Source organism: Triticum aestivum, chromosome 3A, assembly GCF_018294505.1.
Source record: "Triticum aestivum cultivar Chinese Spring chromosome 3A, IWGSC CS RefSeq v2.1, whole genome shotgun sequence".
Lineage (NCBI taxonomy): Eukaryota > Viridiplantae > Streptophyta > Magnoliopsida > Poales > Poaceae > Triticum > Triticum aestivum.
Genome location: NC_057800.1, coordinates 664,495,740 through 664,521,337, shown reverse-complemented (window position 1 = coordinate 664,521,337; position 25,598 = coordinate 664,495,740).

Genomic DNA, 25,598 nt, shown 5'->3' with positions numbered 1-25,598 from the left:
CGTTGCTAGTTGCAGGTGAAGTTGGAGTTTGTTCCATGTTGGAACATGGATATTGTTGGGTGTGAGATTGCTGAGGTCCCGTGACCCACATATTACTTCCAAAATCAGTTGCAGGTGCCGATGATACCGTGCAGGTGACGCAACCGAGCTCAAGGAGGAGCTCGATAAAGATCGTGTTCATTGTGTTGTTTCGTTTCCAGTTGATCAGTAGTGGAGCCCAGTCGGGGTGATCGGGGATCTAGCATTAGGGGTTGTCTTTCTTTATTTGGTTCCATAGTCGGACCTTGATTGTATTCTGGATGATGTAATTCTATATTTATTTATTGTGTGAAGTGGCGATTGTATGCCAACTCTTTATCCCTTTCTTATTCAGTACATGGGATGTGTAAAGATTACCCCTCTTGCGACATGCCTACTATGCGGATATGCCTCTAAGTCATGCCCCGACACGTGGGAGATATAGCCGCATCGTGGGTGTTATAGTTGTTCCCTTTTTCATCGGTATGTTACTTGCCCGAGATTCGATCGTTGGTATCACCATACCTAGTTCAATCTCGTTACCGGCAAGTCTCTTTACCTATATCGTAATGCGTCATCCACAACTAACTCATTAGTCACATTGCTTGCAAGGCTTATAGTGATGTGCATTACCGAGAGGGCCCAGAGATACCTCTCTGACAATCGGAGTGACAAATCCTAATCTTGATCTATGCCAACTCAACAAACACCTCCGGAGACACCTGTAGAGCATCTTTATAATCACCCAGTTACGTTGTGACGTTTGATAGCACACAAGGTGTTCCTCCGGTATTCGGGAGTTGCATAATCTCATAGTCAGAGGAACATGTATAAGTCATGAAGAAAGCAATAGCAATAAAACTCAACGATCATAATATTAAGCTAACGGATGGGTCTTGTCCATCACATAGTTCTCTAATGATGTGATCCCGTTAATCAAATGACAACACATGTCTATGGTCAGGAAACATAACCAACTTTGATTATCGAGCTAGTCAAGTAGAGGCACACTAGGGACACTCTGTTTTGTCCATGTATTCACACATGTACTAAGTTTCCGGTTAATACAATTCTAGCATAAATAATAAACATTTATCATGATATAAGGAAATATAAATAACAACTTTATTATTGCCTCTAGGGCATATTTCCTTCAATGATATGGCCATCATCATCTTGTGCCTTTGATCTCCATCTCCAAAGCACCATCATGATCACCATCGTCGCCAGCTTGACACCTTGATCTCCATCGTAGTGTCATTGTCATCTCGCCAACTATTGCTTCTACGACTATCGCTACCGCTTAGTGATAAAGTAAAGCAATCACATGGCGATTGCATTTCATACAATAAAGCGACAACCATAAGGCTCCTGCCAGTTGCCGATAACTTTTACAAAACATGATCATCTCATAAAAATATTTATATCTCATCACGTCTTGACCATATCACATCACAACATGCCCTATAAAAACAAGTTAGACGTCCTCTACTTTGTTGTTGTAAGTTTTACGTGGCTGCTACGGGCTTCTTGCAAGAACTGTTCTTACCTACGCATCAAAACCACAACGATTTTTCGTCAAGTGTGTTGTTTTAACCTTCAACAAGGATTGGCCGTAGTCAAATTCGATTCAACTAAAGATGGAGAAACAGAGACCCACCAGCCACGTGTGTGCTAAAGCACGTCGGTAGAACCGGACTCATGAACATGGTCATGTAATGTTGATCCGGGCCGCTTCATCCAACAATATGCTGAATCCAAATAAGACGTCGGTGGTAAGCAGTATGACTATTATCGCCCACAACTCTTTGTGTTCTACTCGTGCATATCATATACTCATAGACCTGGCTCGGATGCCACTTTTGGGTAACGTAGCATGCAATTTCAAAAAAAATTCCTACAATCACGCAAGATCTATCTAGGAGATGCATAGCATAGAGAGGGGGAGAGTGTGTCCATGTACCCTTGTAGAATGAAAGCAAAAGCGTTAGGTTAACGCGGTTGATGTAGTCGAACGTCTTCATGATCCAACCGATCTTAGTACCGAACATACGTCACCTCCGAGTTTAGCACACGTTCAGCTCGATGATGTCCCTCGAACTCTTGATCTAGCATAGGGTCGAGGGAGAGTTCCATCAGCATGACGGCGTGGTGACGGTGATGGTGATGTGATCTGTGCATGGCTTTGTCTAAGCACTACGACGCTATGACCGGAGGAATAAACTGTGGAAGAGGGCACCACACACGGCTAAGAGAACAATTTATGTGCTATGGGGTGCCCCCTTGCCCCCGTATATAAAGGAGGGGAGGAGGAGGAGGCCGGCCAGGAGGCGCGCGCCATGTGCGGGGGGGGTCCTACTAGGAGTAGGATTTGGCCCCCTTTTCCTTTCTTTACCGGAGGGAAAAGGAAGGAGAGGGAGAGGGAGAGGAAAGGGGGTCGCGCCCCATCCTCCTTGTCCTATTCGGACTCCCTAGAAGGGGGGGGCGCCACCCCTCCGCGGGCTTCCCTCTCTCTCTCCCTTAGGGCCCATGCATGCCCAATACTTCCCCAGGGGGTTCCGGTAACCGCTCAGCACTCCGGTAAAATACCCGAACCACTCGAAACCATTCCGATGTCCGAATACTAACTTCCAATATATGAATCTTTACCTCTCGACCATTTCAATACTCCTCGTCATGTCTGTGATCTCATCCGGGACTCTAAACAAACTTCAGTCACCAAAACACATAACTCATAATACAAATCGTCATCGAACATTAAGCGTGCGGACCCTACGGGTTCGAGAACTATGTAGACATGACCGAGACACATCTCCGATAAATAACCAATAGAGGAACCTGGATTCTCATATTGGTTCCTACATATTCTTTGAAGATCTGTATTGGTCAGACCGCAATAACAACATACGTTATGCCCTTTGACATCGGTATGTTACTTTCCCAAGATTCGATCGTCGGTATCATCATACCTAGTTCAATCTCATTACCGGCAAGTCTCTTTACTCATTACGTAATGCATCATCCTTCAACTAACTCATTAGTCACATTGCTTGCAAGGCTTATAGTGATGTGCATTACCAAGAGGGCCTAGAAATACCTCTCCGACAATCGGAGTGACGAATCCTAATCTCGATCTATGCCAACCCAACAAATACCTTCGGAGACACATATAGAGCATCTTTATAATCACCCAATTACGTTATGACATTTGATAGCACACAAGATGTTCCTCCGGTATTCGGGAGTTGCATAATCTCATAGTCAGAGGAATATGTATAAGTCATGAAGAAAGCAATAGCAATAAAACTTAACGATCATTATGCTAAGCTAACGGATGGGTCTTGTCCATCACATCATTCTCTAATGATGTGATCACATTTATCAAATGACAACACATGTCTATGGTTAGGAAACTTAACCATCTTTGATTAACGAGCTAGTCAAGTAGAGGCATACTAGGGATACTCTGTTTGTCTATGTATTCACACATGTACTAAGTTTCCGGTTAATATAATTCGAGCATGAATAATAAAAATTTATCATGATATAAGGAAATATAAATAACAACTTTATTATTGCCTCTAGGGCATATTTCCTTCAATGAGGTGTATGGGCAAGTCAGACGGAAGATGGTGCCGTAAGAGGCGAGAAGGGTGCAGAGAGCGACGTTGTCAAACTCTTTTCCGTTATCGGTTTGGAGTGCAAGAATGGGGCGACCGAACTGTGTGGTGATATAGGAATAAAAAGATGTGAGTGTGGCTAAAGCATCAGATTTACGACGAAGAGGAAAAGTCCACACATAATGACAATAATCATCTAAAATCACCAACACTACTAGGAAAAGGGCTATAGATGGAATGGACACTAATGGCGCACCTGTCATGTGGTGCGCCACTACTATATAGCAGTGGCGCACCATGTGCTGGTGCGCCATTAGTGTGGAAGACTTCATCTCCTTGCCTTTGACTAGGCATCCCTGACGTCCTACATGTTTTCGCAGGGCGCCGCCGACGTTCCGTGCACTCTCCTGCACTTCATGAACGACGAGTTGCTCGATGTCGCCAAGGGCAAAATCGTTCAACCGGGCAACCCCGTGTTCCACGGTAAACTGATGCCATCCACCGTGTATAGGGTTCAACTAGTTCGGGTGCTGCCAGGCTGCGACGAGTTTTTACCTCCGATTCAACCCGCCGGGGCTGACGAAGATGATCTGATGACCCTCAGCACCTGCCTAAGCTGGTCCCTACTTTGGCCGAAGAGCCAGATTCGTTTGGGGGTGGGGGACACCACCCCAAAGACAACACCGCCAGTCGTGCCGGCGCCAAGCCATGGCAAGACCGCCACAACGCTACCGGACATGCCGGACATCCCTATGCCACAGGATCCGAACATGCATATGGCACAAGATCTGGACGACGACGACAATGACGACGACAGTACATTTAGCAACGTCGATAAGTACTTTGCCGAACATGGGTACGATGACGAATTCTGTGGGCCTCTTTCTCAAGAACCCAACCAAGACGACCGTGGTCTAGCTAGTACAACGGAGAAACCTAGTTGCAACAGGCGTCGTCTGGCGTTCAGTTCTCAGGAGACGCCTCCAGCTGCCGACTTCACCGAGCCTCAGATAGCCGAGGTGCCAAATATTATCAGCCCCAACACACTCAAGAAGGCGGTCTGTGAGCAGAACTCGGTCCCATTACAACAGAAGAAGAAGGGACGGAAAAGAAAGAGTAACAAGGGTGCGAGCCAGCCGGCACCGAGTATGATCCGTGCTCAAGACGGGCCACCTTCACCTAAGGATATCTCGAGGAGGGTGCATGTGGCGGGTAGGGCGATGCTACCGACAAATATGCTCAATGCTGCAACCGGTGCTATGCGGAGTCTGCATGACAGTGTTCTTCTTGGGAGAAGCGGAGTCTCAGAGAGAATGATGTGGCATACCCGGTTTTCGTGGCCAAGGTGCCATAGGGCAAGGGCTTTGTGGATGGCGCCATCAAGGGTACGATCGTCCTGCGGTTTGATGACATCTTTGCTATGTTTAACCTTCATCCGCTACACTACACCTTCGTTCGACTGTTTTCGCTGAGTATGGAGATGCGGATCATTAGAGACAAGACCCCGGACATCGTGATAGTCGACCCCTTCTACACGTGTGCCAAGCTCTTGGGCAGCGCTGGGGACCGCCAAGTCGCGAGTTCACACTTCGAAGGCGTCATTCTGGCAAACCCAGATAAGGATAACTTCCTCGTGGCTTACTTTCCCGAGTAAGTCATCCCTTAACCGCCCCATAACTTATGATTTCTTAGATTTCGATCGTTCTTTTTTTTTTCTAACATTCCGTGTTCTGTGCAGTGACACACATTGCACACTCATCCTCTTAAGCCCAAAATATTCCATGGCCACGTATTTCGACCCGAACCGTGACTCCAACATGGACTACACAAATATCAAGAAAGTTCTTGATGATGTTCTCCCCGGCTACGCCAAATCTGGAGGCACCTTCACCAGGCCAGTTCATAGGTACGGCAAGCACGTGTTTGCCCACAATACTAAGTTCTGCTACGTCAAGTAGCCGCCTAGCAGTTAGAAGGATGCCTACTACGCCCTCCATCACATGCGGGCAATCGTAAGGGACCATCATCACCTTCTGCTACCAGATAATCTCAAAGATTGGGCCGCGAGCTTGTCGGCAATCCAGGACGCGGACATCAGACAAGAATTCTTTCGCATCCATTCGGAGTTGGCGGACATCATTTATCAAGATGTCGTTCATACCTCGGGGCAGTTCTACCTCAGATATCAACCGTCCAACAGTGAGATAGACGGAACGCTACAAATGCAGGCTGACAACGCCCGCAATTTCATGACCATCATGACAGACGGCGGCTTCATCCACGCTCCGGTCCCATGAGTCGAGTTGACAGTAGTGATGCTATGTGTAGTTCTAAAACATTGATTGGCTCATGTTGTAATTAAACTTTAATGAACTTGTATGTCTCTTTAGTTTGGACAGTCGTTCAACTTAGATGTAATAGGTGCTATTTATTAGTAGGACCATGAATCGTGCTATTAATGTCTTGCTTTTCTCTTCCGTTCCTTTTGTTGCATACTTGTATATTGCTTATGTATTGTCTGTTGTTTGGCTTGTGCATAGAGATGCCGTCGTATGTCGTGTACAAGGGTAAGGTTCCCGGAGTCTACGACGACTGGGAGGAGTGTCAGTGTAACACCCCGGATGTAACTTTCCCTATTTGTACTCCAACTCTTGCCGTTTCCGGCGTTAAGTTATATTTATTCCCTCGGTTCGGGTCTTTGTCTCCGTGTGTTGTTGTCGTTGTCATGCATCTCATATCATGTCATCATGTGCATTGCATTTGCATACGTGTTCGTCTCATGCATTCGAGCTTTTTCCCCGTTGTCTGTTTTGCATTCCGGCGCTTCGTTCTCCTCCGGTGGTCATTTCTACCTTTCTTTCGTGTGTGGGGATTAAACATTTCCGGATTGGACCAAGACTTGCCAAGCGGCCTTGGTTTACTACCGGTAGACCGCCTGTCAAGTTTCGTATCATTTGGACTTCGTTTGATACTCCAATGGTTAACCGAGGGACCGAAAAGGCCTCGTGTGTGTTGCAGCCCAACACCCCTCCAATTTGGCCCAAAACCCACCAAACTCTGCTCCATGTCCGAGAGCGTTCGATCATGATCGCGTGGCCGAAAACCGCACCTCATTTGGACTCTCCTAACTCCACTTATGCCTATAAATAGACCCCCCGAATTTCGGATCTCTCCTACCCCACGAAATCCTAAAATTCCCTCGCACCGGCCGGACGTGTCCGACCCGGCCGGACGAAATCGCCGCCCCGCCGCCTCAGCCAACCGCCTCCTGCCACGTGGCGCCGCAGCACTCCTCCCGCCGCCGGCCGCCGAAGCCCGGGCAGGCCCTCCTCCGCCGCCACCCGGGCCGCGCCCGCGCCTCCTCCCCGCCTCCCAGCGCCGCCCGCTCGCCGCCCGACGTCGTCCTCGCCCGCCGCCCCGGCGTCGCCCGCCGCCGCCGCCTGTTGCCTTGCCTCACAGCCGGCCGGCAGGGGCTCGCCGGAGCCGCGAGCTCGCCGCCTCGCCTCCCCGCGGTGGCCGGAGCCTCCTCCGCCGCCCGGATCCGGTCGGGAGAGGCCGGATTCGCCTCTCCCTCACCTCCTTGCCACTTCTTCGAGCTCGCGGAGCTCTGTGAGCTCGTCGGAGCTGCTGTGAGCTCGCCGGAGCTGCTGTGAGCTCACCGGAGTTGCCTCGGTTCGCGTGCCGAGGAACCCTAGATCTGGACTCGGTTGACTTTCCCCCTCTCCCTTATAATTTTTATGCCTACTTTGACCGGCCGTATCTCCGCATCCGTAGCTCCGATTTGGGCATACAATATATCAAAATGTTCGACTCGACGAGTACATCATTTCATTCCATTGCATCATTTCCATTTGAGTGCATCTTGATGCCCGAAATGCTATTAGAAGGAGGCTTCGTGAGTTAATTGTCAGATCTGCTAGTTCATCTTAGACTTTTGTCATTTTTGCCATGATTATTGTGTGCATGCTATGCCTGTGTGTCCTTCATATGTTTTGTTAAGGATTTTGTCTTCTTTCCAGAGATGCAACCCATGCATTTTTAGGATGTGTATGGTGACTTGTGCAAGCTTGCAAAGAGAGGCACCCGGTAAATCAGTTTTCAGGGACTTAGTAGTTTTCACTAAGTCTGGGATTATTTAGTTCATGATGCCATATGTTCAGCTTGTTTCCTAGTGATCCATGCCTCTTTTGAGGATGATCAGTAAAGGAGTTTTATTAATCATGTTATGCTTTATCCATCCATGTCTTTCTTTGCAATTGTGGAGCACCCTAGCTTGAGTCAATCGAGCTCTACTTTACTTCGTGGTGAATCTGGGCAGATCGTCAACTCGTTTGCGATTTTGCCGATGCTATTGTAGTTGATCCGTGCATGCTATGCCATTGTTCTTGCCATGTCTAGCTTGCATTTTGTGCCTTCTTAATGGATGTATGCTTGCCTTGCCATGACTTGCACCGTGGTGAGTGCATCGAGCTCGTTTACATGCCTTCGTGAGTTATATTTCAGCATGTCTCAGTTTTCACTAAGTCTGAAAACTGATTGTGTTTTAGCTATGTTCGTGTGCCCGTTAGTATATTTTGTGAACCCTTTTGGCCCCAGGTCACTTTGGGTCTTTTGTTAAGCTTGTTGAGTAGCTCCATGCCATGTTCTTACTTGTCTTAATCAGGTCATGTATCATGTTGTTTTGCTGCTCCGAAGAGGGCTTCGTGATCTGAAATTTCAGACAAGTGTTAATTTCACTAAGTCTGGAATCTGTTTTGCATTTGCGTTTTTGCCATGCTTGTTTGAACCTCATAATGGATGAATTGGCCGTAGCTCAGTGCTAGACTTTTGTTAAGCATCTTGTGTGCATCCCTGCCATGCATTTTGTTGTCATGTTTGGTGGCTGTAGCATGTTCATCTCATTGCATTTAGATGCCTACTTGCTGTAAATCGCAGACCGGTGTCAATTTTGAATCGCTTGCCATTTCCAAACCGTAACTCCGATTCCGATGATCTTTATATCGTTTTCAAGCGATTTCATCTCATTTTTCCAGTGGCACCCTTGGAATTCCAAGTTGAGGCCAGGTTCATGCATTTCCTGTCATATCTTGCATTTTGCATCCCGCATCGCATCCCGCATAGCATATCATCACTCATCATATTGCTTGTTCTTGCACGTGGTTGATTGTATCCTTGTTGCTTGTTTGTCTTGTTTGGGTAGAGCCGGGAGACGAGTTCGCTAACGAGGAGCCCGTTGAGTTTGCTTTGAGGATCCAGTCAACTCTGACAACTGTGCAGGCAAGATGATCATACCCTCGAAATCACTACTATCTTTGCTATGCTAGTTTGCTCGCTCTTTGCTATGCCAATGCTACGATGCCTACCTTTTGCTTGTCAGCCTCCCAAATTGCCATGTCAACCTCTAACCCACCATGTCCTAGCAAACCGTTGATTGGCTATGTTACCGCTTTGCTCAGCCCCTCTTATAGCGTTGCTAGTTGCAGGTGAAGATTGGAGGCCGTTCCTTGTTGGAACATTTTATTTACTTGTTGGGATATCATTATATTGCTATGTTATCTTAATGCATCTATATACTTGGTAAAGGGTGGAAGGCTCGGCCTCTCGCCTAGTGTTTTGTTCCACTCTTGCCGCCCTAGTTTCCGTCATATCGGTGTTATGTTCCCGGATTTTTGCGTTCCTTACGCGGTTGGGTTATAATGGGAACCCCTTGACTGTCCGCCTTGAATAAAACTCCTCCAGCAGTGCCCAACCTTGGTTTTACCATTTGCCACCTAGCCTTTCCCTTGGGTTTCGCGGACTCAAGGGTCATCTTATTTTACCCCCCCCCGGGCCAGTGCTCCTCTGAGTGTTGGTCCAACCTAGAGCACCGTGCGGGGCCGTCCCTCGGCAACTTGGGTTACGTTGGCTCCCGTACGCTTAGCTTATCCGGTGTGCCCTGAGAACGAGATATGTGCAGCTCCTATCGGGATTTGTCGGCACAGCGGGTGGTGTTGCTGGACTTGTTTTACCATTGTCGGAGTTGTCTTGAATTACCGAGATAGCGAGTCTGATCGGAACGTCTTGGGAGGAGGTCTATTCCTTCGTTGACCGTGAGAGCTTGTCATGGGCTAAGTTGGGACTCCCCTGCAGGGATTGAACTTTCGAAAGCCGTGCCCGCGGTTATGGGCAGATGGGAATTTGTTAATGTCCGGTTGTAGATAACTTGAACCTTAATTAATTAAAATGAATCAACTGAGTGTGTTACCGTGATGGCCTCTTCTCGGCGGAGTCCGGGAAGTGGACACGGTGTTGGAGTAATGTTTGCGCAGGTTGCTCTCTAGTTCTCGCTCGCGCTTTGCCTCCTCTTCTCGCTCTCTTTTGCGAATAAGTTAGCCACCATATATGCTAGTCGCTTGCTGCAGCTCCACATATATTTGCCTTACCCTTCCTATAAGCTTAAATAGTCTTAATCGCGAGGGTGCGAGATTGCTGAGTCCCTGTGGCTCACAGATTCCTATTATACCAGATGCAGGTCCAGGTGATTCCGCTCCAGGTGACGAGTATGAGCTCAAGTGGGAGTTCGACGAAGACTCTCAGCGATACTATGTTTCATTTCCCGATGATCAGTAGTGGTGCCCAGTTGGGGGTGATTGGGACCGTTGTCGCATGTTGGGTTTTTCTTCTATTTTGGCGCTGTAGTCGGGCCATGAGTGTTTGGATGATGTAATGTTATTTATGTACTTTGATGTGACGTGGCGAGTGTAAGCCAACTATGTTCTTCCCTTTATTATTCATATTACATGGGATGTTGTGAAGATTGCCTAACTTGCGACATATGCCTTCAATGCGATTATGTCTCTAAGTCGTGCCTCGACACGTGGGAGCTATAGTCGCATCGAGGGTGTTACAAGTTGGTAATCAGAGCCTTCCCCGACCTTAGGAGCCCCATTGCTTGATCGTTTTTAGCGGCCGAGTTGTGTCTAGAAAAATGTTTTGAGTCTTTAGGAATTATATATCGGAGAGTTTAGGAATTCTTTTTACTTCCCAGTCTCCTCATCGCTCTGGTAAGGCATCCTGACGTAGAGTTTTGACTCTTCTCTTCTCAAATTTCACTAAAAAAATTTTTAGGATCACACGAGTATCTTGGAATCGTTCCGATGGCTTATGATGAGAACATTGTCTTGGTGCCTCCTGTCAGGGGTTTAGTGGAAGTGTCCCGGGGAGTTGAGCTCTGAGGTGTTGTCATCATAATTTTATCGTTGCAATTCTGGAATACTTGAGATATGTTCGCCGACATCGAAAATCTCTTTTATGCAGTTCGTTGGTGAGATAACCTCGACGCCACCCAGTACTGGGGCGGGAGTTCGGGAGTATCGCCATAACTTGTATAACGGATGCTTTTCGAAGGTTGAGGTAGATGGTTTCCGAAGTTTTCTTGGTTATGTGTTGAAGGATGGATACAGCTGGATGTAGGATTTGCTAGTTTGGGTGAGATATTATGCTTCCCCTGTATCCCCAACACCTGATTGCATAACCGGAAAGGTTCGGGAGTTTCATAGGTGGGAATTCTAGTAGCTCTAGTTCTTCTTCCACGAATATTGGTTTGAGATTGGGATTTCTTACCGATTATTCGTTCTTGATCCGTACCTTGTTGATTTATTTCTCTACCTTAATTCTACGTGGCTTCTCAATTTATGGATATGTGACCATTTGAAGAGGAATGCATTCGTTCATTTTGTTCGGATGTGAAGACTATATGTTGCAATTTTCATTCCGTTGGATTCAGCTTCAATATTTATCTGTCAATGTGCTAATGGTGGTCAACCTCTTCAGGATGGCTCCTCCAACGCGCACGACTCCGAATCCTGATCCGCCACCACCTCCACCTCCTCCAGAGGCATGGCAAGCTGTGATGGCCGCAACCAATGCAAACACTCAGCTGATCATGCAAATTCTTCAAGAGCGCAATCAAGGCAGTCAAGGGAATCAAGGCAGCAATCAGAGTCACTTTGCTACACTCAACCAGTTCCTTGCTAACGGGCCAAAGACTTTCAGCAATTGTGTTGAGGCAACCGATGCTGACGATTGGCTTGTGGATCTGTGTAAGCATTTCGAGTGCAGCAACATCAGGCCTGAGGACTTTGTGAAGTTCGCTTCCTTCCAACTCAAAGATCAAGCTGCAGAATGGTTCCAGCAGTAGAAGGACTCCAGAGGTGGACGTGTTATCACTTGGGATGATTTCCGTCGAGATTTCCGAGCTCATCATATTCCGCAGAGCGTGGTTGAAAGCAAGCGTGAGGAATTCCGCAATCTGAAGCAAGGCTCTTTGTCTGTCTATGACTACAACAAGTTGTTCCAGAAGCTTGCCCGCTTTGCCAAGCAGGACGTGCCTGATGAGAAGAGCATGATATATCAGTTCAGGGGTGGTCTCAGAGAAGATATTCAGCTCGCTCTTGTTCTCTTCGAGCCCTTGAGATACGATGAGTTCTACAACATGGCACTGAAGCAAGAGGTTGCTCAGTTGAGGTGTGATGCTTCCAGGAAGCGAGTCAGAGATGTTACTCCTTCTTCCTCTACTCAAGTGGCCAAGCAGCAGAAGTTTTGGCTTCCTCCTCCTCCGTTCCGTCAGCCGTATCAGCAGAAGAGCAAAGGTGGCAGTGGTTCTTCCCACCCACCCAACCCTGGCTTTCAGAACAAGACTTCGTCTCAAGCTCCAAGATCGAGTGCTCCGTATCACCGTCCGCTTTCAGAGGTCACGTGCAACAAGTGCCAACAGAAGGGTCACTATGCCAACAAGTGTTTCAACCAGAGGCGTCTTCCTCCTCCTCCTCCTGTCAGATCGGCAAGTACAGCTGTGGTCAAGCATAACCCCAAGCATGCCAAGGTGAATTTGATGAATGCAGCTCAGGCAGAGGACTCGTCAGATGTGATCATGGGTAACTTTCCAGTTAACTCTTTTCCAGCAAAAGTTCTTTTTGACACTGGTGCATCGCATTGTTTCATGTCAAGATCATTTGTTTCCAAGCATGACTTCGTTTCACAAATGTTGGGTAAACCTATGGGAGTGGTTTCTCCGGCTAAGTCTATGAGGGCTACTTCAATAGTTCCGGATGTTTCTATCATGATGGGTGATTTCAAGTTTCTGGCTTCTCCAATGGTTCTTGGTAACTCGGATATTGATCTTATTCTCGGGATGGATTGGCTTTCTAAGCACAAGGCTCAGCTTGATTGTGCAGCCAGGCAGATTCAATTGACTCATTCGTCTGAGGAGGTAATTGTCTTTGCCGCTCGTGATGATACCATTCGTCTGTTTTCTCTCAATGAGAAGGGTGAATTGGACGCCATCTTGCAAATTCCAGTCGTTTGCGAATATCAAGACGTCTTTCCAGAAGAGCTCCCAGGAATGCCTCCGCACCGGCCAGTTGAATTCGTTATTGAGCTTGAGCCTGGCACGGAACCTGTGTGCAAGCGTCCTTACAAGCTCGGACCTGAAGAGTTGAAGGAGCTGAAGAAGCAACTCGATGAGCAAGAAAGAATGGGTCTTATCCGGCCTAGTTCTTCTCCGTGGGGTTGTGGTGTTCTTTTTGTGAAGAAGAAGGATGGAACGGACCGACTTTGTGTTGATTACCGTCCAGTGAACAAGAAGACCATCAAGAACAAATACCCTCTTCCCAACATCAATGAGCTGTTCGAACAACTCAAAGGTGCTCAAGTATTCTCCAAGCTTGATCTCCGTATGGGTTATCACCAGATTCGCATTCGTGAAGAAGATATTCCCAAGACAGCATTCAGAACAAGCTTTGGTTCATATGAATACACTGTCATGTCTTTTGGCCTCGCCAACGCTCCTCCGACGTTCTCTCGCATGATGAACTTCATCTTCAACGCCTACACCAATGACTTCGTTTTGGTCTATCTCGACGACATTCTGGTTTTCTCGAAGAACAAGGAAGGTCATGCCAAGCACTTGCGTTTGGTTCTTGATAAGCTTAGAGAACATCAGTTCTACGCCAAGTTCTCCAAGTGTGAATTTTGGCTCGATGAGGTTCTTTATCTTGGTCATATCATCTCTGCCAAGGGCATTGCCGTGAATCCTGAGAAGGTGTCTGCAATTGTGAATTGGGAACCTCCTCAGAATGTGAAGCAACTCCGCAGTTTTCTCGGTCTCGCAAGCTATTGCCGAAGATTCGTTGAAAACTTTTCTAAGATCGCGAAGCCTCTCTCTAATCTTCTTCAGAAGCACGTCAAGTACGTTTGGTCTCTGGAGTGTGATATTGCTTTCAACACTTTGAAAGAGAAGTTGATCACTGCTCCAGTTTTGACTCCGCCTGATGAATCCAAGCCGTACGAGGTCTTTTGTGATGCCTCTCTCCAAGGTCTTGGCGCAGTTTTGATGCAAGAGAAGAAACTTGTTGCTTATACATCTCGCTAGTTGAAGCCTGATGAGAAGAACTACCCCACTCATGATCTCGAGTTGGCGGCAGTTGTGCATGCTCTTTGACTTGGAGACATCTTCTATTGGGAAGAAAAGTGGACATTTTCACTGATCACAAGAGTCTCAAGTACATCTTCACTCAGCCTAATCTCAACCTCAGGCAAACTCGATGGGTCGAAATGATTCAAGAGTATAATCCGAATATTGAGTACACTCTAGGAAAGGCCAATGTGATTGCTGACGCTTTGAGCAGGAAGGCTTACTGCAACAGTTTGATTCTTAAGCCTTATCAACCCGAGCTTTGTGAAGCTTTCGCAAACTTAATCTGCAAGTTGTTCCTCAAGGTTTCCTCGCCAACCTTCAAGTCTATCCTACCTTAGAAGACCAGATTCGCCAAGCCCAGCTTCTTGATGCTATGGTGAAAAAGGTGAAGATTGGGATTGCCAAGAGTCAGTCCAAGTACAAGTGCTACCGCCTTGATGACAAGGACACTCTCTTCTTCGAGGATCGTATTGTTGTACCCAAAGGGGACCTTCGTCAAGTGATCATGAACGAGGCTCAAAATTCTCTCCTCTCCATCCACCCTGGGAGCACGAAGATGTATCAGGACCTTAAGCAAGCTTATTGGTGGACTCGAATGAAGCGCGAGATCGCTCAATTCGTGAATGAATGTGATGTCTGCAGAAGAGTGAAGGAAGAACACCAAAGGCCAGCTGGTCTCCTCCAACCTCTTGCCATTCTAGAATGGAAGTTTGACCACATTGAAATGGACTTCGTGACTGGGTTTCCAAAGTCCAAGCGTGGCAATGATGCTATATTTGTTGTCATCGACAAGCTCACAAAAGTGTCTCACTTTCTGCCTATCAAAGAGTCGATCATTGCAGCTGAATTGGCGAACTCTATACCTCTCTAATTGTCTCTCTGCACGGTATTCCTCAAGTGATATCTTCAGACCGTGGTAACATCTTTACCTCGAAGTTTTGGGATTCTTTCCAGAAGGCCATGGGCATGAACATCCTCTTCAGCACTGCTTTCCATCCTCAAACAAGCGGTCAAGTCGAGCGTGTCAACCAGATTCTTGAAGATATGCTCAGGGCTTGTGTGATCTCCTTCGGCATGAAGTGGGAGGATTGTCTTCCTTATGCTGAATTCTCCTACAACAATAGTTTTCAAGCAAGTTCAGGAAAGGCCCCTTTTGAAATTCTGTATGGCAGGAAGTGCCGTACCCCTCTCAACTGGTCTGAAACCAGTGAACGTCAGCTTTTGGGTAATGACTTAATCACAGAAGCAGAAAAAATGTGCAAAGTCATTCGTGATAACCTCAAAGCAGCCCAATCCCGCTAGAAGAGCTACTATGATAGTAAGCACCGTGAGTTGGCTTTCGAGATCGGAGATCATGTTTACCTCCGTGTCTCTCCTATGAAAGGTACTCGTCGCTTCGGTATCAAAGGGAAGCTTGCCCCTAGATACGTGGGACCTTTCAAGATTGTCAGCAAGAGAGGCGACCTCGCCTATCAACTCGAGCTTCCTTCAAACTTTGCAAATGTTCATGACGTGTTCCATGTCTCTCAGCTTCGAAAGTGCTTCAAGACTCCTGACCGCACAGTCAACTTCGAGGACATTGAGCTCCAAGAAGATCTTTCCTATCGTGAGCACCCAGTTGCTATTCTTGAAGAGACTGAACGCAAGACTCGCAACAAGTCAATCAAATTTCTCAAAGTCAAGTGGTCACACCATTCCGACCGTGGAGCTACCTGGGAACGCGAGGATCACCTCCGTTCTGAGTACCCGGCGTTCTTTCAGTCCTAGATCTCGGGACGAGATCTTTTCGTAGTGGTGGAGTGTTGTAACACCCCGGATGTAAGTTTCCCTATTTGTACTCCAACTCTTGCCGTTTCCGGCGTTAAGTTATATTTATTCCCTCGGGTTCGGGTTTTATCTCCGTGTTTTGTTGTCGTTGTCATGCATCTCATATCATGTCATCATGTGCATTGCATTTGCATACGTGTTCGTCTCATGCATTCGAGCTTATTCCCCGTTGTTCATTTTGCATTCCGGCGCTTCGTTCTCCTCCGGTGGTCATTTCTACCTTTCTTTCATGTGTGGGGATTAAACATTTCCGGATTGGACCGAGACTTGCCAAGCGGCCTTGGTTTACTACCGGTAGACCGCCTGTCAAGTTTCGTATCATTTGGACTTCGTTTGATACTCCAATGGTTAACCGAGGGACCGAAAAGGCCTCGTGTGTGTTGCAGCCCAACACCCCTTCAATTTGGCCCAAAACCCACCAAACTCTGATCCATGTCCTAGAGTGTTCGATCACGATCGCGTGGCCAAAAACCGCACCTCATTTGGACTCTCCTAGCTCCACTTATGCCTATAAATAGACCCCCCGAATTTCGGATCTCTCCTCCCCCACGAAACCCTAAAATTCCCTCGCGCCGGCCGGACGTGTCCGACCCGGCCGGACGAAATCGCCGCCCCGCAGCCTCATCCAACCGCCTCCTGCCACGTGGTGCCACCGCACTCCTCCCGCCGCCGGCCCGCCGAAGTCCGGGGCAGGCCCTCCTCCGCCGCCACCCGGGCCGCGCCCACGCCTCCTCCCCGCCTCCCAGCGCCGCCTGCTCGCCGCCCGTCGTCGTCCTTCGCCTGCCGCCGCCGCCTGTCGCCTTGCCTCGCAGCCGACCGGCAGGGGCTCGCCGGAGTCGCGAGCTCGCCGCCTCGCCTCCCCGCGGTGGCCGGAGCCTCCTCCTCCGCCGGATCCGGTCGGGAGAGGCCGGATTCGCCTCTCCCTCGCCTCCTCGCCGCTTCTTCGAGCTCGCCGGAGCTGCTGTGAGCTCGCCGGAGTTGCCTCGGTTCGCGTGCCGAGGAACCCTAGATCTGGACTCGGTTGACTTTCCCCCTCTCCCTTATAATTTTTATGCCTACTTTGACCGGCCGTATCTCCGCATCCATAGCTCCGATTTGGGCATATAGTATATCAAAATGTTCGCCTCAACGAGTACACCATTTCATTCCATTGCATCATTTCCATTTGAGTGCATCTTGATGCCCGAAATGCTGTTAGAAGGAGGCTTCGTGAGTTAATTGTCAGATCTGCTAGTTCATCTTAGACTTTGTCATTTTTGCCATGATTATTGTGTGCATGCTATGCCTGTGTGTCCTTCATATGTTTTGTTAAGGATTTTGTCTTCTTTCTAGAGGTGCAACCCATGCATTTTTAGGATGTGTGTGGTGACTTGTGCAAGCTTGCAAAGAGAGGCACCCGGTAAATCAGTTTTCAAGGACTTAGTAGTTATCACTAAGTCTGGGATTATTTAGTTCATGATGCCATATGTTCAGCTTGTTTCCTAGTGATCCGTGCCTCTTTTGAGGATGATCAGTAAAGGAGTTTTGTTAATAGTGTTATGCTCTATTCATCCATGTATTTGTTTGCAATTATGGAGCATCCTAGCTTGAGTCAATCGAGCTCTACTTTTGCCTCGTGGTGAATCTGGGCAGATCGTTAACTCGTTTGCGATTTTGCCGATGCTATTGTAGTTGATCCGTGCATGCTATGCCATTGTTCTTGCCATGTCTAGCTAGCATTTTGTTCCTTATTAATGGATGTATGCTTGCCTTGCCATGACTTGCACCGTAGTGAGTGCATCGAGCTCGTTTACATGCCTTCGTGAGTTATATTTCAGCATGTCTCAATTTTCACTGTCTGAAAACTGATTGTGTTTTAGCTATGTTCGTGTGCCCGTTAGTATGTTTTTTGAACCCTTTTGGCCCCAGGTCACTTTGGGTCCTTTGTTAAGCTTGTTGAGTAGCTCCGTGCCATGTTCTTACTTGTCTTAATCAGGTCTTGTACCATGTTGTTTTGCTGCTCCGAAGAGGGCTTTGTGATCTGAAATTTCAGACAAGTGTTAATTTCACTAAGTCTGGAATCTGTTTTGCATTTGCGTTTTTGCCATGCTTGTTTGAATCTCATAATGGATGAATTGGCCGTAGCTCAGTGCTAGACTTTTGTTAAGCATCTTGTGTACATCCCTGCCATGCATTTTGTTGTCATGTTTGGTGGCTGTAGCATGTTCATCTCATTGCATTTAGACGCCTACTTGCTGTAAATCGCAGACCAGTGTCAATTTTTGAATCGCTTGCCATTTCCAAACCGTAACTCCGATTCCGATGATCTTTATATCGTTTTCAAGCGATTTCTTCTCGTTTTTCCAGTGGCACCCTTGGAATTCCAAGTTGAGGCCAGGTTCATGCATTTCCTGTCATATCTTGCATTTTGCATCCCGCATCGCATCCCGCATCGCATCCCGCATAGCATATCATCACTTCATTATATTGCTTGTTCTTGCACGTGGTTGATTGTATCCTTGTTGCTTGTTTGTCTTGTTTGGGTAGAGCCGGGAGACGAGTTCGCTACCGAGGAGCCCGTTGAGTTTGCTTTCGAGGATCCAGTCAACTCTGACAACTGTGCAGGCAAGATGATCATACCCTCGAAATCACTACTATCTTTGCTATGCTAGTTTGCTCGCTCTTTGCTATGCCAATGCTACGATGCCTACCATTTGCTTGTCAGACTCCCAATTGCCATGTCAAACCTCTAACCCACCATGTCCTAGCAAACCGTTGATTGGCTATGTTACCGCTTTGCTCAGCCCCCTCTTATAGCGTTGCTAGTTGCAGGTGAAGATTGGAGGCCGTTCCTTGTTGAAACATTTATTTACTTGTTGGGATATCATTATATTGCTATGTTATATTAATGCATCTATATACTTGGTAAAGGGTGGAAGGCTCGGCCTCTCGCCTAGTGTTTTGTTCCACTCTTGCTGCCCTAGTTTCCGTCATATCGGTGTTATGTTCCCGGATTTTGCGTTCCAAACGCGGTTGGGTTATAATGGAACCCCTTGACTGTCCGCCTTGAATAAAACTCCTCCAGCAGTGCCCAACCTTGGTTTTACCATTTGCCACCTAGCCTTTCCCTTGGGGTTCGCGGACTCAAGGGTCATCTTATTTTAACCCCCCCGGGCCAGTGCTCCTCTGAGTGTTGGTCCAACCTAGAGCACCGTGCGGGGCCGTCCCTCGGCAACTTGGGTTACGTTGGCTCCCGTACGCTTAGCTTATCCGGTGTGCCCTGAGAACGATATATGTGCAGCTCCTATCGGGATTTGTCGGCACAGCGGGTGGTGTTGCTGGACTTGTTTTACCATTGTCGGAGTTGTCTTGAATTACCGAGATACGGAGTCTGATCGGAACGTCTTGGGAGGAGGTCTATTCCTTCGTTGACCGTGAGAGCTTGTCATGGGCTAAGTTGGGACTCCCCTGCATTGATTGAACTTTCGAAAGCCGTGCCCGTGGTTATGGGCAGATCGGAATTTGTTAATGTCTGGTTGTAGATAACTTGAACCTTAATTAATTAAAATGAATCAACTGACAGTGTTACCGTGATGGCCTCTTCTCGGCGGAGTCCGGGAAGTGGACACGGTGTTGGAGTAATGTTTTGCGCAGGTTGCTCTCTAGTTCCTCGCTTGCGCCTTGCCTCCTCTTCTCGCTCTCTTTTGCGAATAAGCTAGCCACCATATTTTGCTAGTCGCTTGCTGCAACTCCACATATATTTGCCTTACCCTTCCTATAAGCTTAAATAGTCTTGATCGCGAGGGTGCGAGATTGCTGAGTCCCTATGGCTCACAGATTCCTACTATACCAGATGCAGGTCCAGGTGATTCCGCTCCAGGAGACGCGTATGAGCTCAAGTGGGAGTTCGACGAAGACTCTCAGCGATACTATGTTTCATTTCCCGACGATCAGTAGTGGTGCCCAGTTGGGGGTGATTGGGACCGTTGTCGCATGTTGGGTTTTTCTTCTATTTTGGCGTCGTAGTCGGGCCATGAGTGTTTTGGATGATGTAATGTTATTTATGTACTTTGATGTGATGTGGCGAGTGTAAGCCAACTATGTTCTTCCCTTTATTATTCATATTACATGGGATGTTGTGAAGATTGCCTAACTTGCGACATTGCCTTCAATGCGATTATGTCTCTAAGTCGTGCCTCGACACGTGGGAGCTATAGTCGCATCGAGGGTGTTACAGTCGAAGACAGGTTCACCGTTTCAGCGGTAATAGTTACAAAGGGTACACCACTAGGGCAGAGGCGGAATCTAGATACGCCCGCTATCTAGCAGGAGAGAGGAGGGAGCATTGGAGGAACCGGATGAAGACCAGTTTCATCACGATGATGCTCATCGTGATGACCGTAGCTCTCTTCTATGTGATGGTAGTTTAGATGATCGATATCGACTTGTAATGTGAAGACAAACTCGCTACTCGCGGTCTCGAGACTTGTAATGTTCTATATTTGTTCGGTCTTTTGAATTCGGAGACTAATATGATGAATTGTATTCGGAGACTAATCTTCTATTGTATTTGATGAATCTGCTGTTGTTGTGTGCTGTTGTATAAATTCTGTACAATAATATATTTTGTAACCTGTGAAAATATCAGAAATGAAAAAATCCCAAATATTCATACTAGTGGCGCACCACACAAGACACTAATGGTGCACTGTGATAATCACACTAATTGCGCATCACCCACGGGTGCGCCATTAGTATGCCAAAGCACATGGGTACATATGGCCCCTGGGAGGCATTCTAATGGCGCACTGTGGGCTATACTAATGGCGCACTACGTGGTGTGCCATTAGAACACCAGATACTAATGGCGCACCGGTGGTGCGCCATTAGAATTTAATTCTAATGGCGTGATGCTAGTGGCGCACCAGTAGTGCGCCATTAGTAGGCAAAACTGGTGCGCCACTAGCATGCCTTTTCCCAGTAGTGCAAGTAGTATAGATAGCCCGTGTTACTTGCAATGGGAGACGTCCAAACATCATTATGAAGTAATTGAAACGGAAAAGTGGAAACAGTGGTAGACGCACTAAATGGAAGATGAACGTGCTTTCCCAAATGACAAGCCTCACAAGTATGCTCGTCGAGCTTATTACATGAGAAAGAAAACCCCTAAGAATCTGATGCAAAAGGGTGGGGTTGGGGTGGCCCAAGCGAGCATGCCAAAGGTCGACACCGGCGGCATGGGCGACGGGCGTGGAGGTGGAAGAGACGACGTGCACGGGATAGAGCTCATCAAGGCTATCACATCGGTGAAGTACCATCTGGGTACATGTGTCCTTCACAGAAAAACCAACACCATCAAATTCAACAATAAGGGGGTTCTCATGAGTAAGACGACGAACGAAAACTAAGCTCGTGACCGAGTCATGTGAAACAAGGACATTAGACATAGTGATAGGTGTGGAACTAGAAGGCAGTACTACCGACATGAGTGATAGGTAAAGAAGAACTGTTACCAAAGGTGATACGAGTGGGTGTGTTAACGGGAGTGGAGAAAGTTAGGTTACCGGGATGAGCTGTCATGTGCGCAGTAGCATGATACGTCTCCAACGTATCTACTTTTTCTTATGCTTTTCCTCTTGTGTTGGACTCTAATTTGCATGACATGAATGAAACTAACCCCAGACTCACGCTGTTTTCAGCAGAACTACCATGGTGTTGTTTTTGTGCAGAAATAAAAGTTCTTGGAATGAAACGAAACTTTGCGAGGATATTTTATGGAATAAAAGAGAATTTATGGAGCCAAGACTCACCAGAGAGGGGCCCCTGGGTGGGCACAACCCACCAGGGCACGCCCCCCTCTCTTGGCGCACTCAGGTGGGTTGTACCCACCCGGTAGCCCCGCAGACGATCCCCCTGATACTATAAAATCACATATTTCTAGAAAAAATGAGGGAGAAAGGATTATTGCGATCCACGAGACAGAGCCGCCACCAAGCCCCGTTCTTCCTCGAGATGGCAGATCTGGTGTTCGTTTGAGGCTCCAGAGAGGGGGGTCTTTGTTCTTCGTCATCACCAACCCATCTCCATCGCCAATTCCATGATGCTTCCCACCAGGAGTGAGTAATTCCTTCGTAGGCTCGCTGGTCGGTGAGGAGTTGGATGAGATTCATCATGTAATCGAGTTAGTTTTGTTAGGGCTTGATCCCTAGTATCCACTATGTTCTTAGATTGATGGTGCTATGACTTTGCTACGCTTAATGCTTGTCACTTTGGGCCCGGGTGCCATGAACTCAGATCTGAACCGTTTATGAATTCATCATTATATCCATGTTTTAGATCCGATCTTGTAAGTTATAGTCACCTACTATGTGTTATGATCCGGCAACCTCGGAGTGACAACAACCGGGCCCACTCCCAGTGATGACCGTAGTTTGAGGAGTTCATGTATTCACCATGTTTTAATGCTTTGTTCCGGTTCTCTATTAAAAGGAGGCCTTAATATCCCTTAGTTTCCAATATGGACCCCGCTGCTACAGGATGGTAGGACAAAATATGTCATGCAAGTTCTTTTAATAAAGCACGCATGACTATTTATGGAATACATGCCTACATTATATCGATGAACTGGAGTTAGTGTTGTATCACCCTAGGTTATAATTGTCACATGACGAATATCATCCAACAAGTCACCGATCCAATGCCTACAAATTTATCTTATATTGTTTCTTCTAAGTTACTACCGCTATCATCACTGTTACACTTGCTACAAAATTACTTCTATCACGGTTACTGTTACCGTTGCTGCTGTCACTACTATCTAAACTATTATATTACTTTGCTATTGATTACTTGCTGCAGATAATTAATCTCCAGTTGTGGTTGAATTGACAACTCAGCTGCTAATACCTTCAAATATTCTTTGGCTCCCCTTGTGTCGAATCTATAAATTTGGGTTGAATACTCTACCCTCGAAAACTGTTGCGATCTCCTATACTTGTGGGTTATCAGGACCTTTTTTTGTTGCCGTTGCCAGGGAGCATAGCAATATTTGTTGAGTCACTTGGGATTATTATCATATTATCACTATGAAGAATCTTAAGGATCCAAAGACTAATTAATTTCCTCAAAGACGAGGGGGGTTAAGGAACTGCCATCCAGTTCTGCTTTAGATTCACCTTCTGTTATGAGTAAACTTGCAACACCAGCACAAGCTATTAATTCTGATATGTCACAAGTTATTGATGATGCTACTTCTTCTTTGGATAATGCTTATGATGATGCTAGTACCTTGCTTGATAATGATGATGTGCCACTTGGTGGATTTCTTGATGAACAAATTGCTAGAGTAATACAACATGATGTTGTTGAATCTGATGATGAGCTTGAAACTGAAACTCCTGAAACACTTGCTAGAACTATCCTTCCTAGATATGAATTGCCCAAGGTACGGGAAGGTTATGTTATGAATGAGGAGACAACTAGAGATATTCTTGCTTGTAAGGATAGAGATGATCTAGAAAAATTACTATGCAAGTATAAAGAAAAATCTCTGAATGCTAGAATGAAGTGTGATCCTAAGTTTGGTACTTCACCTATCTTTATTGATGATAAGATTATGAATTCTCTGTCAACCTAGAGTTAATTACTTTGGTTGAATCTGATCCTTTCCATGGTTATGAAACTGAAACTATTGTGGCACATCTTACTAAGTTGAATGATATAGCCACCCTTTTTACTCATGATGAGAAAACTCGCTATTACTTTATTCTCAAATTATTTCCTTTCTCATTAAAGGGTGACACTAAACCTTGGTACAATACTCTTACTCCTGGTTGTGTGCATAGTTTCCAGGACATGATTTATTACTTCTCTAAAAAATATCTTCCTGCTCATAAGAAACAAGCTGACTTACAGGAAATATTTAACTTTGTGCAAACTAAAGAAGAGAGTCTCCCACAAGCTTGTGGGAGGCTTTGCTAGTTACTTAATGCTTTGCCTGATCATCCTCTTAAGAAAAATGAAATACTTGATATCTTCTATAATGGACTAACCAATGCTTCTAGGGACTTACCATATAGTTGTGTTGGTTGTGTTTTTAGGGAATGAACTATTGTTCAAGCTGAAGAATTATTGAATAACATATTGAAAAATTATGATGATTAGACTCTTCCTGAACCACCGGCTAAACCCACTCCAAAGAAGAGGGTTATATTATATCTCAGTCCTGAAGATATGCAAGAGGCAAAGAATACTATGAAGGAAAAAGGTATTAAAGCTGAGGATGTTAAAAATTTACCTCCTATTGAAGAAATACATGGGCTTAATACACCACCAATGCCTAAGGTGGTAGTGGTAAATTCTCTTATGAAGTTCGGTGATGATGATAATCCTCACAATATGCATCCTAGCCAATTCCTTTATGAGTTTGAAAACTACATTAGAAAACAAGAGCACTTCAATGCAAATGTTATGAAACAACTGAAATATAATTCTGATATGATTGCTCGCTTGAGTGACTTATTATTTAGAATTTCAAATAATCTTAGAGGTGTTGGAAAACATGCTTCTATGGTTCAAACTCAATTAGAACAAGTTGCTAAATCACAAAGAGAATTACTTGATGAAATGAATCATAATATGCATGACTTTGCTGTTAGAGTTGCAACTAGAGGAGGTAAAATGACTCAAGAACCACTCTATCCTGAGGGCACCCAAAAAGAATTGAACAAGACCCACAAAGAAATAACACTAGTACATCTAGTCCTTCTAAAAAGAAAAAGAAAAAGAAAAGTGATGGGACTTTGCATGCTTCTAATTGTGCGGCATCCTTATGTAGCTCAACCATCTGCTTCAGCTGGTCGCTCATTGGCACCGGATGTTCGGCCTCAGCATACTGAGACCAGAAAAGCTTCTCCGTCGAGCTTCCGTCCTCGGCATGATAAAATTGTGCGGCATCGGACACACTCGGGGCAAACCTGCGAATGCTCTTGAAGAGCTCCGGATCCGGGTAAGTAATCGATAATTTACTTTTACATGCTTGCTTTGCATATAGAAAGCCTTACCCGCCGCTATATTCTTCATCGCGTCGATCTCTTGGAGGGCCTTTTGGGCTTCGGCCTTGGCACTTTTTACACTCTCGAGGGCCGCGGCAAGCTCAGACTCCCGCGTCTTGGAGTCAAGCTCCAACGCCTCATGCTTCGCCACTAGAGCCTAGAGCTCTTGCTGCACCTCGCCCACCCGAGCCTCGTGCTTCTCTCGCTCGGTGCACTCCTTGGCTGCTGTATCTTCGGCCTTGGTTAGCGCTTGCTTCAGGGTCGCCACCTCGGTCATGGCCCCTGGCAAACATACGATGATCCTGTCATTTTGCAATCGCGTCCTCTTTTATATATATACATAAGACAGGGTACTACTTACCCTTGTTCTCCTCGAGCTGCCTCTTAGCAAGGCCGAGCTCTTTCCTGGACCCCTCGAGGTCCTGCTTCAGTTCGGCGACCTCTGCAGTTAGTGCGGTGGACGCCAGCAGCGAAGCCTGCATATGCATATTGACATACTTATATTAGACTCCTGCGATATTATTTGATCCTCTGTTCGGCTTTTCTTGGTGAACACCGAACAAAGCATCAGGGGCTACTGTCTATGCGGTAATATTTCTACTACATTTTAAAACACTTACCTCGAAGCCTGTTAGAAGGCTGGCA